Source organism: Vidua chalybeata, chromosome 24 (genome assembly GCF_026979565.1).
Source record: "Vidua chalybeata isolate OUT-0048 chromosome 24, bVidCha1 merged haplotype, whole genome shotgun sequence".
NCBI classification, from domain to species: Eukaryota; Metazoa; Chordata; class Aves; order Passeriformes; family Viduidae; genus Vidua; species Vidua chalybeata.
The window spans coordinates 3,755,993-3,772,425 of NC_071553.1; the positions used below are offsets into that span (position 1 = coordinate 3,755,993).

General features: G+C 59.5%; 1 protein-coding gene across 1 annotated transcript in view; it reads left to right on the forward strand.

The window, feature by feature from the left end:
• The first annotated feature begins 1,535 nt into the window (after positions 1 to 1,535).
• Positions 1,536 to 16,433, forward strand: part of BLACAT1 (BLACAT1 overlapping LEMD1 locus) — a 34,530-nt gene continuing 19,632 nt past the window's right edge. Inside the window, exon 1 of the mRNA XM_053964011.1 lies at positions 1,536 to 1,614. The gene's annotated coding sequence lies outside the window, so the exon portion shown is untranslated. The remainder of the gene's footprint in view (positions 1,615 to 16,433) is intronic.

Below are 16,433 nucleotides of genomic sequence, written 5' to 3' on the forward strand. Positions count from 1 at the left end.
CGTTCCTGTGACTTATCCCGGTGGGATAGAGGGAGTCCTTCCTGTGAGTTATCCCTGTGGGATAAAGGGAGTCCTTCCTGCAGAGTTATCCCTGTGGGATAAAGGGAGTCCTTCCTGTGAGTTATCCCTGTGGGATAAAGGGAATCCTTCCCGTGAGTTATCCCTATGGGATAAAAGGAGTCTTTCCTGTGAGTTATCCCTGTGGGATAAAGGGAGTCCTTCCTGCAGAGTTATCCCTGTGGGATAAAGGGAGTCCTTCCTGTGAGTTATCCCTGTGGGATAAAGGGAGTCCTTCCTGTGAGTTATCCCTATGGGATAAAGGGAGTCCTTCCCGTGAGTTATCCCTATGGGATAAAGGGAGTCCTTCCTGTGAGTTATCACACCGGGATAAAAGGAGTCCTTCCTGTGAGTTATCCCTATGGGATAAAGGGAGTCCTTCCCGTGAGTTATCCCTATGGGATAAAGGGAATCCTTCCCGTGAGTTATCCCTATGGGATAAAGGGTGTCCTTCCTGCAGAGTTATCACACCGGGATAAAAGGAGTCCTTCCTGTGAGTTATCCCTATGGGATAAAGGGAGTCCTTCCCGTGAGTTATCCCTATGGGATAAAGGGAGTCCTTCCTGTGAGTTATCACACCGGGATAAAAGGAGTCCTTCCTGTGAGTTATCACACCGGGATAAAGGGAGTCCTTCTCGTGGAGTTCAGTTCCTCGGGATAATGTAAATCCTTTCCCCGAGGTTCATCCCCCGGGATAACGCCCCCCTTTCCCAGGCTTATCCCCCCTCAACCCCGCGCCTCCTTTCCCAGGGTTATCCCCGTCAATTACATCCCTCCTTTCCCAGGGTTATCCCCGTCAATTACATCCCTCCTTTCCCAGGGTTATCCCCCTCAATTACATCCCTCCTTTCCCAGGGTTATCCCCCTCAATTACATCCCTCCTTCCCAGGGTTATCCCCCCCAATAACCTCAATAACGCCCCTCCTTCCCAGGGCTGTCCCCCTCAATAATGCGAGTCCTTCCCAGGATTTATCCCCTTCAACCCCGCTCCTCTTTCTCCCGGGTTAACCCTCTCAACCCTACCCCTCCTTCTCCCGGGTTAACCCCCTCAGCTCTGCCCTACTTCTCCCGGTTTAACCCCCTCAACCCCGCTCCTCTTTCTCCCAAGTTAACCCCCTCAACCCCGCGCCTCTTTCTCCCGGGTTAACCCCGTCAGCTCTGCCCTCCTTCTCCCGGGTTAATCCTCTCAACCCCGCGCCTCCTTCCCCTCCTGGCGAGCCCCGGGCGGGCCGGGCCAGCGCCGGGGAGCCGGGGGGAGCCGGGGGAAGCCGGGGGGAGCCGGGGGGAGCCGAGGGGAGCCGGGGGGAGCCGAGGGGAAGGATGACACATGTTCAGCCCAACCCAGCGGCAGAGCAGCCGGCGAGGCAGAGCCAATGGCTGCTTTTCACGCTCAGCGAGCGCGTCCATCTCGCCCCACACCCTCGAGTCCTTAAGTTGCAGCTTTCAACTACCTCGCTGAGCAGAGCCGAGATGCTGCTCAGCGGGAACAGAAGGCAGAGCCTGCTGACAGGTAGCCAGCATGGACCCTGAGCCCGCCAGGGCCGGCTGCTGAGACAGGTACGTGCCTTCCGAGGCAGGGAGCCGAGAGTAATCACATTTGGGATGCAAACTCGGAGCAGACTTTAATTTTCCAGCAGGGGGAATATGGAAATCTGGCTCCCTCGGAATGATTCATCCCCCCCCTTCCCCAGCGCCGCCACCTCCCCGCCCCCTGCGTGCTCTCCCCGTCCCTCCCAGCACCGACACTTTGCTGCAGTCTCTCCACCCGGGCGCCTTCGTTTTGGGGGGTTTTGGTGCTCCCCGAGCGTGGCAAAATCGGGAGAGAGGAGAGCAGCAGGACAGGGTGGTCCCTGTGAGCTGGGTGGGCTCTGGAGCCAGGCACGGCCAGGTTGGCTCATTCCAGGGATCCCGGCTGGTAAATCCATCCCTGGAGAGCCAGGCATGGCCAGGTTGGTTGATCCCTCATTCCAGGGATCCCAGGTGGTAAATCCATCCCTGGGGAGCCAAGTATGCCCAGTGGCTCATTCCAGGGATCCCAGGTGGTAAATCCATCCTTGGGGAGCCAGGTATGCCCAGGTTGGCTCATTCCAGGGATCCCAGGTGGTAAATCCATCCTTGGGGAGCCAGGTATGCCCAGGTTGACTCATTCCAGGGATCCTGGCTGGTAATTCCATCACCAGGGATCCCTGCTCAGCTCACGGGAGGATCCAGGGGCTCTCCCAAACCGGAGCCTCTCCCTGAGGAGAGTCTGGCACCCGGCACTCCCTGGGGAGGGAGGGCAGGGGAGGGGCAGCGGTGAAACGGGGCCGTGGCGGAGTTAAACTCTCCTCTCCACGGGTTTGATGCTGGAAGAAGACCCTGACCCAGCGCTGGTTGATGTCACCTGTGTCCCCTGCCCTTTGGGGAGAGGGGAGGCCTGGCTGTGCTCCTGGCTGTGCAAAGCTCTGCTGCGCTGCGGGACATCCTCTCCTCCGGCTGGAGAGACCCGACCTCCTGCTCGGGGAGTCCCCACACGCAGCCGGGAGGCACCGGGGGGAGGTGAGGTGGCGCTGGTGCGGCAAAGCCCTGGTCTGGTGGCACAGCAAAGTGGCTTCTCTCGCATTTCCCCGTGGGAGGTGTCCCGGGCCTGCTGCTCCCGCGGTTTCGGTGCTTTCTCAGGCCTGTCAAGGGGAATTAAAGCCAGGGCAGCTGCGGGGATCCTCCCGGCATGGATAGCAGGGTCTGCCCCCCGGGAGCTGGGAAGGGCTTCTGTGGTCCTGGGAAGGAGAGAGGAGCCGGCCGGGCACTCCCTGGGCTCGGCGTTGCCCCGGGTGGGCACGGGGCAGGTGCTGGGCCGGGGCTGCTCTCGGTGTCCCCATTTCCACCCTCGGAGCGGATTCCTGGCTCTGTGGCTGGGGAATGTTGTCCAACAAATCCTTCCTGGAGTTGATGCCGTCAGGTGGCGCCTGGGAATAGGCAGCGTCGCCGAGGGGGTTGGGAGAGGGAGCACTCGTAACTGTGAGCAGCACATGGCACGGGAACGGGGACAGGGGACACCCAGAGATCTTGGGACACAGGGAACGGGGACAGGGGACGCCCAGAGATCCTGGGACACAGGGAACGGGGACAGGGGACACCCAGAGATCCTGGGACACAGGGAACGGGGACAGGGGACACCCAGAGATCCTGGGACACAGGGAACGGGGACAGGGGACACCCAGAGATCCTGGGACACAGGGAACGGGGACAGGGGACACCCAGAGATCCTGGGACACAGGGAACGGGGACAGGGGACACCCAGAGATCCTGGGACACAGGGAACGGGGACAAGGGACACCCAGAGATCCTGGGACACAGGGAACGGGGACAGGGGACACCCAGAGATCCTGGGACACAGGGAACGGGGCAGGGGACACCCAGAGATCCTGGGACACAGGGAACGGGGACAAGGGACACCCAGAGATCCTGGGACACAGGGAACGGGGCAGGGGACACCCAGAGATCCTGGGACACAGGAACAAGGGACAGGGGACACCCAGAGATCCTGGGACACAGGGAGCATGGGGACGGGACATCCAGAGTCCCTGTGACACAGGGAGATGTGGCATCCAGAGCCCTTGTGACATGGGGAATGGGGACAGGGGACACCCAGAGATCCTGGGACACAGGGAACATGGGGACGGGACATCCAGAGTCCCTGTGACACAGGGGACAGGGACACCCAGAGCTCCCGGTCACCCCATCTCACACATCCCAAGGTGACACAGGCAGGCTTTGGTGGCACTGGGAGGGATGTGTGGCGCAGGCACAGTGTGGACATGGCAGGAGAAGCGTGGAAAGCTTTTCCTCTCCGTTTTGGCACCAAAATCACGATTTTAATTACAGCCCGTTTCAGGTTTAGCCTTGTCTGGCGCGTGGCTTCAGCCCTGTCACCTCCCTGGCGGGCTCTGTGTGGGTGGCTCCGTGTGACACAGGTCCCCAGAGGAGGGACCACGTTTCCTGTGCAGTCTGCAGAGCTTTTGTCCTCCCGGGAGCACCTCTGTGGTCAGCCAGAGGTGCAGAGCAGAGCGCTCCTCTCTCGACTCGAACCTCGTGTGGGGCTGCCCCAAACCTGGTAAAACTGTCCCGAGTCAGGGCTGGGATCCACCTGTCCCAGGTGTGGCACTTCAGGAAGCTCACCGGGAGAATCCAGACACTGCAAAGCCATGGAATGGCAGTGGGAACATGGAGCGAGGCACAGGCGCAGCCCAGACTCACCTGTTCCATCCCAAATCCCACCTGTGTCCTAAATCCCATCTCCATCCCATGCCACACCTCCATCCCACATCCCACCTCCATCCCAAATCCCACATCCATCCCAAATCCCACCTCCATCCCAAATCCTGTCTCCATCCCACAGAATTCTGTGATTCTTTTATCCCACCTGTATCCCAAATCCCACATCCATCCCAAATCCCATCTCTATCCCAAATCCCACATCCATCCCAAATCCTGTCTCTATCCCAAATCCCACCTCCATCCCAAATCCCACCTGTATCCCATATCCCACTTTCATCCCACATCCTGTCTCCATCCCAAATCCCATCTCCATCCCAAATCCCACCTCCATCCCAAATCCCACCTGTATCCCACATCCCACCTTCATCCCACATCCTGTCTCCATCCCAAATCCCACCTGTATCCCAAATCCCACCTCCTGGGCCATGGCTCGGGAGCAGCAGCCGGGGCTGAGCCAGCTGGGCACTGCCCAGCCTGGCCGTGTCCGTAGGGAGCTGCTCCCCACTTCCAGGGGTCCCAGGGGCTTTGCCCCCCCAGGACACGGCCCAGGGCCCTCCCACCCCTCAGGGATCGCCCTCCCACCCCTCAGGGATCGCCCTCCCACCCCAAAGCTGCAGCAGCCCGAGGGGACAAAGAGCAGCACTGGAGCTGATGGTGCTGAGGGACAGGAGTTGTTCCCAGAAATCCCAAACCCAAGAACATTTCTGCAGCTCAGCTGGGAGCAGAGAGAGCTGGGCATGGAAAGAGCTGCTCAAACTAAGGCAAAAGCACCTCTGGCTTTGCATCCACATTCACTCAGCTGCGACTTGACGTGGGGACAAAACTCCCAGGCTGGGCTCCAGCTCGGGGACAGGACCAGGAGCGGGGGTTTGGGCACAGCCTGGCTCGGCTCCCGTGGCTCTCCTGGTGCCTTGGGAAGGCTGAGCTGGAACAGAGACTGGACAGAGCTCAAGGATAAAGCAGGGATTTATTAAGAGGCCTCAATGGATCCACCTTGGGCAGCACAGCCCAAAATGGTCCCAAAATGCACAACTGGCCACGGGGTCTGTCACTGTGATCAGCTCTGCTCCATTTGCATGTTGGGGTTCATTGTCCCATTCCAGCTCCAGCCCATGCAGTCCCATCCTGATTGTTTTCCTCTCTCCAGCCCACGGTGTTTGTGCTCTTGGGCTGAGATTTGGATCATTTGTCCTTGGTCCCCAGCTGGGGAAGGAATTGTTTTGTCTCCCTGCTCTGTGAACAGAGTTCACCATCCCATAATGTGAATCTCAGACCCACACACTAAAGCAGCTCAGAATGGGGAAATAGAAAATCCCAAACCTGAGGCATCACTCCGCCGTGCCCGGAGCTCATCCCAGGGGTGGCAGAGCTGTGGCGGTGCCCAGGCTCTCTGTGCAGCCGGGATCTGCAGCAGCAGCAGCCCCGGCACAGGGGAGCACGTCCCCTGTTAATCAGCATTTAATTAAAGGACATGCTGACATTTGGAAATCAGAAACAAGTCTCCTGTGTGGGCTGCCTCTCTCTGCCGCTCGCCTCTTCTCTGAATCACTCCCTGACATTTTGCCAGATTAGGATGTGACTCCTTCTCTCTCTCTCTCTCTCTCTCTCTCTCTGCTCCTTTATAAAAATAAATTGAAAAGGAGACGCGAAGACACCTCTGCTCCTCAGGGAGACGCCGGAGGGGACGGGGGAAATCTCCCGTGATTCCCGGGGCTACGGGGCAGCTTTTCTGTGGGGCACAGGCGTGGTGTGGCAGGGCATGCTTCCCGTGCTGGCCTGGGGCAACCGGTTCTGCCTCTCCGAGAGCACCCAGAGAGCCGGGTGGCCACCTCGGGGCTCGCACCAGCCCGGGGATGGCGCTGAGCGAGTCCCAAGCCGGCGGTGGGGATGCCCGGCAGGGAAAAGGGGAGTGCCGGAGAGGGGGAGGGATGGGGGGACCCTCGGAGCGTCACCCCCGGCTGGAGACAGGAGGGCTGAGCCTCACGGGGGGGGGGACACGACACCCCCGGCCCGGCAGCCGGGGTACCCCCAGGCGGGACCCCGCTTTTTCCCCTCACCTTTAGACTCATCGGCCGCCCACGTGCAGCCCCCTCGTACCCCCCAACCCTCTGCTCTGTATTCCCCCGTGTTCCTGGGTGTCCCCCCCGTGTCCCTGAGTGTCCCCCCCGTGTCCCTGGGTGTCCCCCCGTGTCCCTGGGTGTCCCCCTCGTGTCCCTTCGTGTACCTCCGTGTCCCTCCCGTGTCCCTGAGTGTCCCCCCCGTGTTCCTGGGTGTCCTCCCGTGTTCCTGGGTGTCCCCCCGTGTCCCCCCCCGTGTCCCTGGGTGTCCCCCCCGTGTCCCCCCCGTGTTCCTGGGTGTCCCCCCGTGTCCCTGGGTGTCCCCCCGTGTCCTCCCGTGTCCCCCCCGTGTTCCTGGGTGTCCCCCCGTGTTCCTGGGTGTCCCCCCGTGTCCTCCCGTGTCCCCCCCGTGTCCTCCCGTGTCCCCCCCCGTGTCCCTGGTTGTCCCCCCGTGTCCTCCCGTGTCCCCCCCGTGTCCCTGGTTGTCCCCCCGTGTCCTCCCGTGTCCCCCCCGTGTTCCTGGGTGTCCCCCCGTGTCCCTGGGTGTCCCCCCGTGTCCTCCCGTGTCCCCCCCGTGTTCCTGGGTGTCCCCCCGTGTTCCTGGGTGTCCCCCCGTGTCCTCCCGTGTCCCCCCCGTGTTCCTGGGTGTCCCCCCGTGTCCCTGGGTGTCCCCCCGTGTCCTCCCGTGTCCCCCCCTCCAATCCTCCCGTGTGCCCCCTTTTCCCCCGGTGCCGCTGAGCGGGGCCGGGCGCCGCGAGCCCGGGGGTCCCTTCCCCGTCCGGCCCGGGGTCCAGGGGTCCCCCAGCTCGTCCCCCCGCCCATCCCCGCAGCCCCCCCCCCCCCCCCCGCCTCCCGCACCTTCTGCCGCGCTGAAACGGGGCCAGCGAGTCTGCTCAGCTGCTGGCCCATCCCCGAGCTGGGAAATGCAAACAGCAGGGAGCGCCGGGGGAGTGGGGGACTGGGGGGAACCCTCAGCGCTCGCTTCCCCTCGGCTGCTCATTTCAAACCTTCTTTCAAGCAGAAATTGCTCACATTAATCAGAGCGGGAATGTGTTCGCAGCCGCGCAGATTTGGCAGCGCGGAATCAAATTCCATCAGCAGCAGCGGGAGGACGCGGGCCCGGCTCCGGCGTGCGCCGCCTGCCAGAGCCATTGCAGGAGAAATTGGAGCCCAGAGCTCCCCGGAATTCATCTCCCCTTGACAAAGATGCCGGGAGATCTCCGTGACACACGGAGGAAAACGCCCGGCGCATCCCGTCAGGCTGGAGCTGCCCCAGGGCCGGCAGTGCAGGGACAGGGACAGGGACAGGGACAGGGACAGGGACAGGGACAGGGACACGGCACCGCCAGGGTCAGGGTCCCCGGAGTCCCAGTTCGGTTGCTGGGGCAGTGGAGGGGAGCAGAACTTGAACAGATCGTTCATTAAAAGGTGACAGAAAGGAGGGGTGGGAGTGCTGTCCCAAATTGGGGTTTTCACCCCCCAGAAGTTGATCTGCACACAGGGCTGGGGTGTTGGAGTTATTTGCCATTATGGGGTCACCCCAAACCCTGCAATGACCACGGAATCCCCGACTGGTTTGGATTGCAAGGGACCTTAAAGCCCATCCGGTTCCAGCTCCCACACCTCCCCCTGCCCCAGGCTGTCCCCAGCCTGGCCTTGGGCACTGCCAGGGATCCAGGGGCAGCCACAGCTTCTCTGGGCACCCTGTGCCAGGGCCTCCCACCCTGCCAGCAAACAATTCCTTCCTAAAATCCCACCTGAACTTCCCCTCTGCCATGGGAGAGCCCCTCAGATCTGTCACCTCCCCCTGCCAGCGCTCTCAGAGGTGCCAGGGGACAACCAGGAGCATCTTGGGGCAGCCCAGCGAGGCAGAGCCGGGGCCGTGGGGCAGCAGCAGGTGCTGGCGCCGCTGGCACCGCTGGCACCGCTGTCACAGCACGGCAGAGAGGGGCAGGGGGGCTCTGGGGGTCCTGCCTTGCCACAGACCAGGCGCAGGTGCTGCAGCTGCTGCAGCTCTCTCTGCTGTAATTGCGCTGCTGCTGCTGCTGCTGCTGCCTCGCCGAGGCGATTTCTCCTTTATTGGCTTATTTTTAGTTGTGTGGCCACGCTGGGAGCGAGATGGATGGGGCTTGTCTCGCCTGCTGGGAGACTTTGGTTGCAGCAGGAGCCCAGGAAACGGCCACGGAGGAGCTTCCCAGGGCAGGGGGCATCACCAGAGCCCCGTTCCTGCCCCAGGAAGGGTCTGGAGGGTGGGCATGGAGGGGTCATGCCCAGGGCTGAGGTCAGTTTGAGGGCTGTGTGCTGCTGGGCAGGTGCCCCAATCAGTTCCCAGGGCAGGGGGCATCACCAGAGCCCCGTTCCTGCCCCAGGAAGGGTCTGGAGGGTGGGCATGGGGGGGTCATGCCCAGGGCTGTGTGCTGCTGCCCCAGTGAGAGGGACCCGCAGTTGTCGCTTCCAGCAGCTCCTGTAAAACCCAAAGAGCCAAAACCCAAACTCCAAACCCAGAGATGCCAGGGACTTGTGGGCCCTGAGGGTCTCCCATTCCGGGGTCTGTCCTCTCCTGGTGTTTGTCAGGAACAACCAGACAGCGGGAATTCTGCTGAGCCCGTCCTCAGGTGCTGATCCCTGGAGGTGCCTCGCTCTGTGCGGGAGCTCTGATCTGGGCTGGCTTTGCAATCTGAGAGGGATTTCTGTGCTTGCAACTGGGCAAAGCAGGCTTTCCTGGGTGTTTTTTCTCCCTGAACAAATCCACCTTCCCTCCCTCCTCCCTTCCCTCCTCCCTTCCCTCCAAGATTTGTTCTGTTCCCTGCAGATTTTATGGCAAAGGGAAACCCCTGGGGAGCCGGATGAGGGAAAAGCGCGAATTCCTTTAAAACCCAAACGCCGTGTGGCAATAACTGGGTGTCTCTGTGTCCCCCCAGCCCTGTGGGGACCTGTGCTGTGCCCCAAACTGTTGCCTGGCGTGTCCCGGTGCCCGCCCTGGCTGTGCAGCTCCTGGTGGGAGCTGTGGGCAGCCAGGCCAAGGGAATATTGATTGGTTTTCCAGCAGAACCTGACAGAGCCTATTCCGGGCGTGTAATGAAGACTGATGATCCCATCCTCTCGCCCTGCTGCTGTGGGGAAAAGGGAAATTATTCACTGCATCCTGGAGGGAGACTCCACAGCCGTCCAGCCCTTGCCTCGTCTCATTCCCGCTGGTTTTCCCTCTTCCCATCCTCACGGATCTCTGCCTTCCCAGAGCTCCGTTCCCTCATCCCAGCACACGGATCTGGTGCTGGTCCAGACCGTGGGGGTGAAGATTTCACCGCTGGGATGAGCTGGGGGAGGACTTGTTGTGCATGGAATTTCTTCTCCCGGCGTGGAAAGATCTCCCACTCCAGAGTCAGCCATAAAAATGAGTTTAAATGGGTCAGGGTTTAAAAGAAAAATAAGCAAGCTCGCCTATTATCAGGTTTTTATTTCTCTTGTAGCTTTTACCCTTTAGGGTTGGTGTTTTCAGGCTTTTCTCAGCAAACAAGACAGTGGGAAATGTTAGGGCTGAGAATCCTCCAGGATCACAAGGCTGGGAGGAAAAAAGAGGAAAAACCCAACTGCTGGAATGCACGAGGTGTGAAATCCCGAGGAATTTCAAAGGAACCATCCCTTCTACACCTCCAGGAATCTGAGGAGTCTCACTGCTCCATCAGACCCAAATGTCCTCACAGGCCTGGCATTCCAGGGTCCTCTGGATTCCAGGGATCTTCCAGCACCTCTCGCACTTCCAGCCGAGCCCCATCCTGGGAAAACACCCAGCAAATTTATTTTAAAGTCATGTTTTGACACCCGGAACCTGCCTTGACTGTTTTGCGATGGGATCTCTGCTGTTCCCATCAAAATCCCGAGCTCCATCCAGCCAATTTCTTGGAAGGGGACAAATAAATTCTTGTCGAACCAAGGGGGGAAATCCTCCTGCAGCAAGAAGTGACCCTGCAAGGGGGAAAGCCTCCTGCATTTCGTGAGCCCACTCGGATATTCATGGCACAGCAATTACACCTTCTCCTCAGCTCAGGGAACGAATTTCATCAGTAATTCAACACCACCGTGAGAGGAGAGCCGGGCAAGGCTCTGGGGAGGCCAGGAAATCACAGCGCTCCGCAATTCTGAATTAAACACTCCAAAAAATAAATCACCTCAGGCACCTGCCTGCCCAGCGCGGGACGCAGAGCCACAACAAGGAACCTTTGGGTGGGCTGGGGGATATTTTTGGGGTGGGGTGATTTGGGGGAAGAGCTTTGGGAGCAATTCCCGGGCTGCCAGGAGCGCATCCCGGCATTCCACAGCCACCTTTTCCTGCTGCTCGCTGCCGAGTTCGGCTGAAAACAAACATCTGGCAAAGTTGAGCACCAGGGGCGAGGGGAAGTCGCTGCTCGTGGCAGGCCGGGCTGACAGCTCCTGTGAGATCAACGCCGCCAGCGTCATTCCTCGGTGAAAGCTCCCTCACAAAGGCAAGGAATGGAAGCAAATCTTACATGACACATTTATTTTTGTCGTCTATTTATTAGCTCAGAGCAAAAGTCCTGCTGCGCTGCATTATGGGGGATTATGCAAATGAGGGACATCAAGACAATTAAAAAAAAAAAAAAAAAAAAAGCCCAAGTGAGCACAATGTCAGAGCGGAGCAGATGCTGGGAGACGGCTCAGCCCTCCCTGCCCGCTCCTGGCCCGCCTGGACCTCCTGCTCCGGCAATCCCGTGCCCGGGTCCAACACTGTCCCCCCATCCCAACGCTCCTGGCTCGCTGGACAACCCCAGCAGCTCATTAGGCCCGTCAGTTAATGAGCTGCCCAGCGCATCAGGGGAATTCATCAATTGTCCCATCCTTTTTTAAGGGGAGGATGAGCAGGATGGACCCTGCTCCATCCTCACCCCATCCCGCGTCTCAGCCACACCCCTGCAGCCGAAATTAACAGCTGAAATTTGGATTTTTGGAGTTATTTAGAGGGCAGAGAGCAGGGAGGGTCCTTGCCCAGCTCCAGGGACCGCCCGTGGCCCCGGGGCAGAGCTGTCCCGGCCCGGGGTGAGGTAACTCCGCGCTGCCACGGGAGGAGGATCTGGCTCCCGAGCCTGCTAAATCCCCCCGAATCCGCCGTTGTTCCGCTGACAGCCGGGATTTGGGAGAGCTGAGGTGGAGGGATAGCAACGAGCCACGGAAAGGAGAGGAAAGAAAAAAAAAAAAAAAAGGTCCCAAATCCGACTTGTCTTTGCTTTGCCAAGCCCCGGAGGACTCGGGATGGGTTTGGGATTTAATCCTGTCTGAACCCCGCTGGTTGGAGACTGAGGTGACCCAGGGACAGCTCCTGCCCCAGCAGCTCCCGAGAGTGGGAAAACGCCGTTTTCCCCCCAAAAGCCCGTGGAAGAGCGCGGGCAGCCGGGGAAAGCCGCAGGGGAAGCCGCTTCCATCCTCACCCCGCTAATTGCACTCATTAGGGGAGCAATGCTGCCTCCGGTCCCGAGCTAGCCCAGCTAATTTGAATTCCCCTGCCTGCTCAAAGCGCGCACCGGGGACCTCGGGTGGGCTTTTTTTTTTTTTTTTTTCCCTTGGAAAAGGAGATTTCTCCTCCCAGGTCAGAGGCTCTTTTGTGTCTGCTCGGCTGCGAGACGGGGCCGGAGACAAAGCAGGAAGGGGGAAAGCGGGAGAGAGGCGAGCCGGGAAGAGCCGGGAAGAGCCGGGAAGAGCCGGGAAGAGGCGGCATCGCTGCCCGGGGCGCGGGGCAGAGGGGGCCGTGCCCTGGGTACCGCATCCGCCGTGCGGGGAATGGGAAACTGCCGGGGATGCGCGGCTCGGGCGGCGAGAGATGGAGAGCCAGGAGATAATTTATGCACCAGCTCGGCTCGGGGTTGCGGGCGGCCCGGCCCCAGCCGGGTGGGAGGGAGGGAGGCCTCTCTCCATCGCCCCTTCACCCGCCCCCTCCCGCCCCGCAGCCACACACAGCCTCACAATCCCCTTTACAATTAGGAAGGCACCTATTCAGCACCGCTCGGGCAGCGCCGGGGCTTTTGTTCCTTCTCTTCTCCGCCGGCCGAGCCCTCCCCGGTGCCTCCGCTCGGCTCCGAGCAGCGCCCGGCGCCTCCTGAAGTTGCTTTGCAGGATCCCCACCCCCCAAAAAGAATCGCTGGAGTCCCGCGGGTGAAGCGGCGGGACGAGAGAGGAGGGGGAAAGAAAAGCAGGAAAAAAAAAAAAAAGGAGGAGGAGAAAAAAAAAAAGTAAGACGGCGTTTTTCTCTCGCTTTCTTTGTCTGGAGCGTTGCCTGCAGGAGTTGCGTGCGTGAGGGCGAGCGGGGGCACCGGGGGAACGCTCAGCCCGCGGTGGGATCGGCGCTGAGCACACGCGGAGCGGCCGCAGGCACCTGCATCCCCCCGCTGCCGGCTGCCTCACCTGGGCAGCATCCCCGGGGGTGCCGGCCCGGAGCGTCCCAAAGCAACCCGAGCCGAAAATGTGGGAATATACGGATTTCATTCTCTTGGCGGTGGTGTGGCTGAAGGGTGGCTGTGGCTTGCTGTGGCTCTGTTCTTGTGGAGGTGGCTGGTGAGCTTGGGGGAAAAAAATGAAACTGGCTTTGTTTTGGGTGAGAATAATCCCGAACTGGCCAAAATTCACCTCTGTATGAATATTTGTGAGGTGTGTGGGTATGCTCATGCTGCATTCCCTTTATTTATGCTGACGGGGAATTACATGCAACACATGTTAACGTAGTTATCAGTTAATTACACGTGAGCTCGTTAACCCTTGCATTGCAGGGCTGGAATGGGTGTTCCTGTACACGAATTTAAGTTTTGGTTTTTTTTTTTACCCCGGGCGAAGCGGGACCGGGCTCTGTGTGTGTGTGCAAACACTTGGGCATTGTTTGCAGCGGGAATTAACCCCGCGGAGCCTGTGCCGGGTGCGGGAGGTGCGTTTTGATTTCCGAAGGGCACAGGGCAGCTCTGGCGCTGCTGGTGCCTGCCCGGATCTCCCTGGGCGCTGGAAGGATGCGGGGGGGGAGCGGCAGGACTGGAGCCGCATCCAGCCCTTCCTTCCTCCGCCTGCAAACTTGCAGCTCCGAGCTGGGAGAGGAGGAAGAGGGAGAGAGGAAGGCTCTCCGAGTCCTCTCCGATGAGGTAATCCCGAAGAAAGATAAGGGAAGCGGTGCGTGTATCAACCTGAGCGGTGATGTCAGCCAGGGAAAAGCAGATTAAGGACTCGGAGAGGGGAATTGCCGCGGTTTTGGCGTCACCTGATTGCCGCTGTTAATTCAGGTGTGTTGTGGTACCGACTCGAGGGTCCCGAGGGGGTTTGGGCAGCCCAGGTGGGTTCGTGCAGGGGTTTGGGGGGCTGCTGTGGGGACTCTGTGTGCGCTGTGCCGCTCTCACGTGTCTGGACTGCGAGACCCGCTCAGCAAAATGAGGAATTTTCCCTGCCAGAAGCTTCAGCGCCACTGAGGAGAGCGGGGAGGGCGAGCCCAGCCCTGGGCCCCTCTCCGATGAGCGGGCAGGGAGTGCCCAGAGGGGCTCAAAAAAAAATGTCCCCTCCCGGTTTGTGTGTGTGTCCCCAGGGAGCGGTGGCAGAGCTGCAGCAGCAGCAGGAAGGGGCAGCAGGCTCAGGGACAGCTTGGGGACACCCTCACGCCGCACCTTTGGGTGTCCCCGCGGCGCTGGGGAGGTGTGGCTGTCCCTTGGGAGGGGACAGTGGCCCTCAGTGCCCTGCCCAGGGGGGCGAGCGGGGCAGGGGACAGCTCCGGGGTGGCAAAGGGACGCTGGCTCCAGGTGAGTTCCTGCTGGTGGTGGGAGGTGCCGGGAGGCAGCAGAACGGGATGAGTCCCTGGGGACAGCGGGGAAAAACAGGAAAAAACGGGCAATAGCAGGGGAAAAACGGGGAAAAACAGGGAATAACAGGGAAAAATGGGGAAAAACGGGGAAAAACGGGGAAAAACGGGGAATAACAGGGGAAAAACGGGGAATAACAGGGGAAAATGGGGAAAAACGGGGAATAACAGGGGAAAACCGGGGAATAACAGGGAAAAACGGGGAATAACAGGGAAAAACGGGGAATAACAGGGGAAAATGGGGAAAACCGGGGAATAACAGGGGAAAACCGGGGAATAACAGGGAAAAACGGGGAATAGCAGGGGAAAAACGGGGAAAAACAGGGAATAACAGGGAAAAATGGGAAAAACGGGGAAAAACGGGGAATAACAGGGGAAAAACGGGGAATAACAGGGGAAAATGGGGAAAAACGGGGAAAACCGGGGAATAACAGGGGAAAACCGGGGAATAACAGGGAAAAACGGGGAATAGCAGGGGAAAAACGGGGAAAAACGGAATAACAGGGAAAAATGGGGAAAAACGGGGAATAACGGGGAATAACGGGGAATAACAGGGGGAAAACGGGGAATAACAGGGGGAAAACGGGGAATAACAGGGGAAAATGGGGGAAATTAGGGAAAAATGGGGAATAACAGGGAAAAACAGGGAAAATGGGGAATAACAGGGAAAAACGGGGAATAACAGGGCAAAACGGGGAGTAACAGGGAAAAACGGGGAAAAACAGGGAAAAATGGGGAAAAAACGGGGGAAAATGGGGAATAACAGAGAATAACAGGGAATTACAGGAAATAACAAGGAAAAACAGGGAGCAACAAGGAAAAATGGGGGAAAGCAGGGAATAATAGGGAAAAACAGGGAATAACAGGGAATTACAGGTAACAACAGGGCTGGTAGTGGTCAGAGCACGAATATCCCACATCTGCCTGCCCTCGGACCTGATGCTGAGGGTGCCCCCAGCACTTCAGGGGGCTCCAGGATGGCCCTGCCTCTGCTGGAGGACTCAGCCCTGATGGGTGATGTGGGAGAAGGGTTGATCTCTTTTATTCCCAAGTTTCTGCCCAGGGTGGCATCCCTGAAGTCACCTGAGATGGGCCTGAGCCCACGGAAGGCTCTTCCCAGGGGGGCTGAAGTGGCCTCTGTGGAGCTGATGGTTTTACCCTGCCTTCACCTTTTAGCCCTGGACAAAGCCCCGAGGGGCTCCATCCTCACCTGTCCCTGCGAATTCCTCCATCTCTTTGTTCCCTCTGCTCTGGTCACCCCTGACCTCCAGCCCATCTCCCCCCAGTCCCAAGCTGGAGTTCCTGGAGCTCTAAGGGGAGCAGGGACCTCCTCACCAGGGTCCAGCCCCTGCACTGCCCAGGGTGGCTCAGCTGCAGCTCCACGTCCCTGCCAGGGCCAGACAATCCAGCCTGGTCCAGGTCCAGACCACTGACACCCCCATCCCCGATGGAGCCAGACCATCAATGCCCCATCCCCGATGGAGCCAGATCATCAATGCCCCATCCCCGATGGAGCCAGACCATCAATGCCCCATCCCCGATGGAGCCAGACCATCAATGCCCCATCCCTGATGGAGCCAGACCATCAATGCCCCATCCCCGATGGAGCCAGACCATCAATGCCCCATCCCCGATGGAACCAGACCATCAATGCCCCATCCCTGCCTGATCCAGACCACTGATCCTGATCCAGATCCAGATCCAGGCTATCAATCCCCCATCCCTGTCTGATCCAGATCATTGAACCTGATCCAGATCATCGATCCCCCATCCTTTCCTGATCCAGACCATCAATCCCTCATCCCTGCTTGATCCAGACCATCAATCCCTCATCCCTGCTTGATCCAGATCATCGATCCCCCATCCTTTCCTGATCCAGACCATCAATCCCCCATCCTTTCCTGATCCAGACCATCAATCCCTCATCCCTGCTTGATCCAGACCACTGATCCAGATCCAGATCCAGGCCATCAGTCCCCCATCCCTGAGTGATCCAGACCATCAATCCCCTGCCCAATCCAGACCACTGAGCCTGATCCTGATCCAGATCCAGGCCATCAATCCCCCATCCTTTCCTGATCCAGGCCATCAATCCCCCATCCCTGCCTGATCCAGATCATTGAACCTGATCCAGATCCAGACCATCAATCCCTGAGTGATCCCCACCACCGACCCCCCATCCCTGCCCAATCCAACCCATCCCTCACCAGCCCGGAATTTGG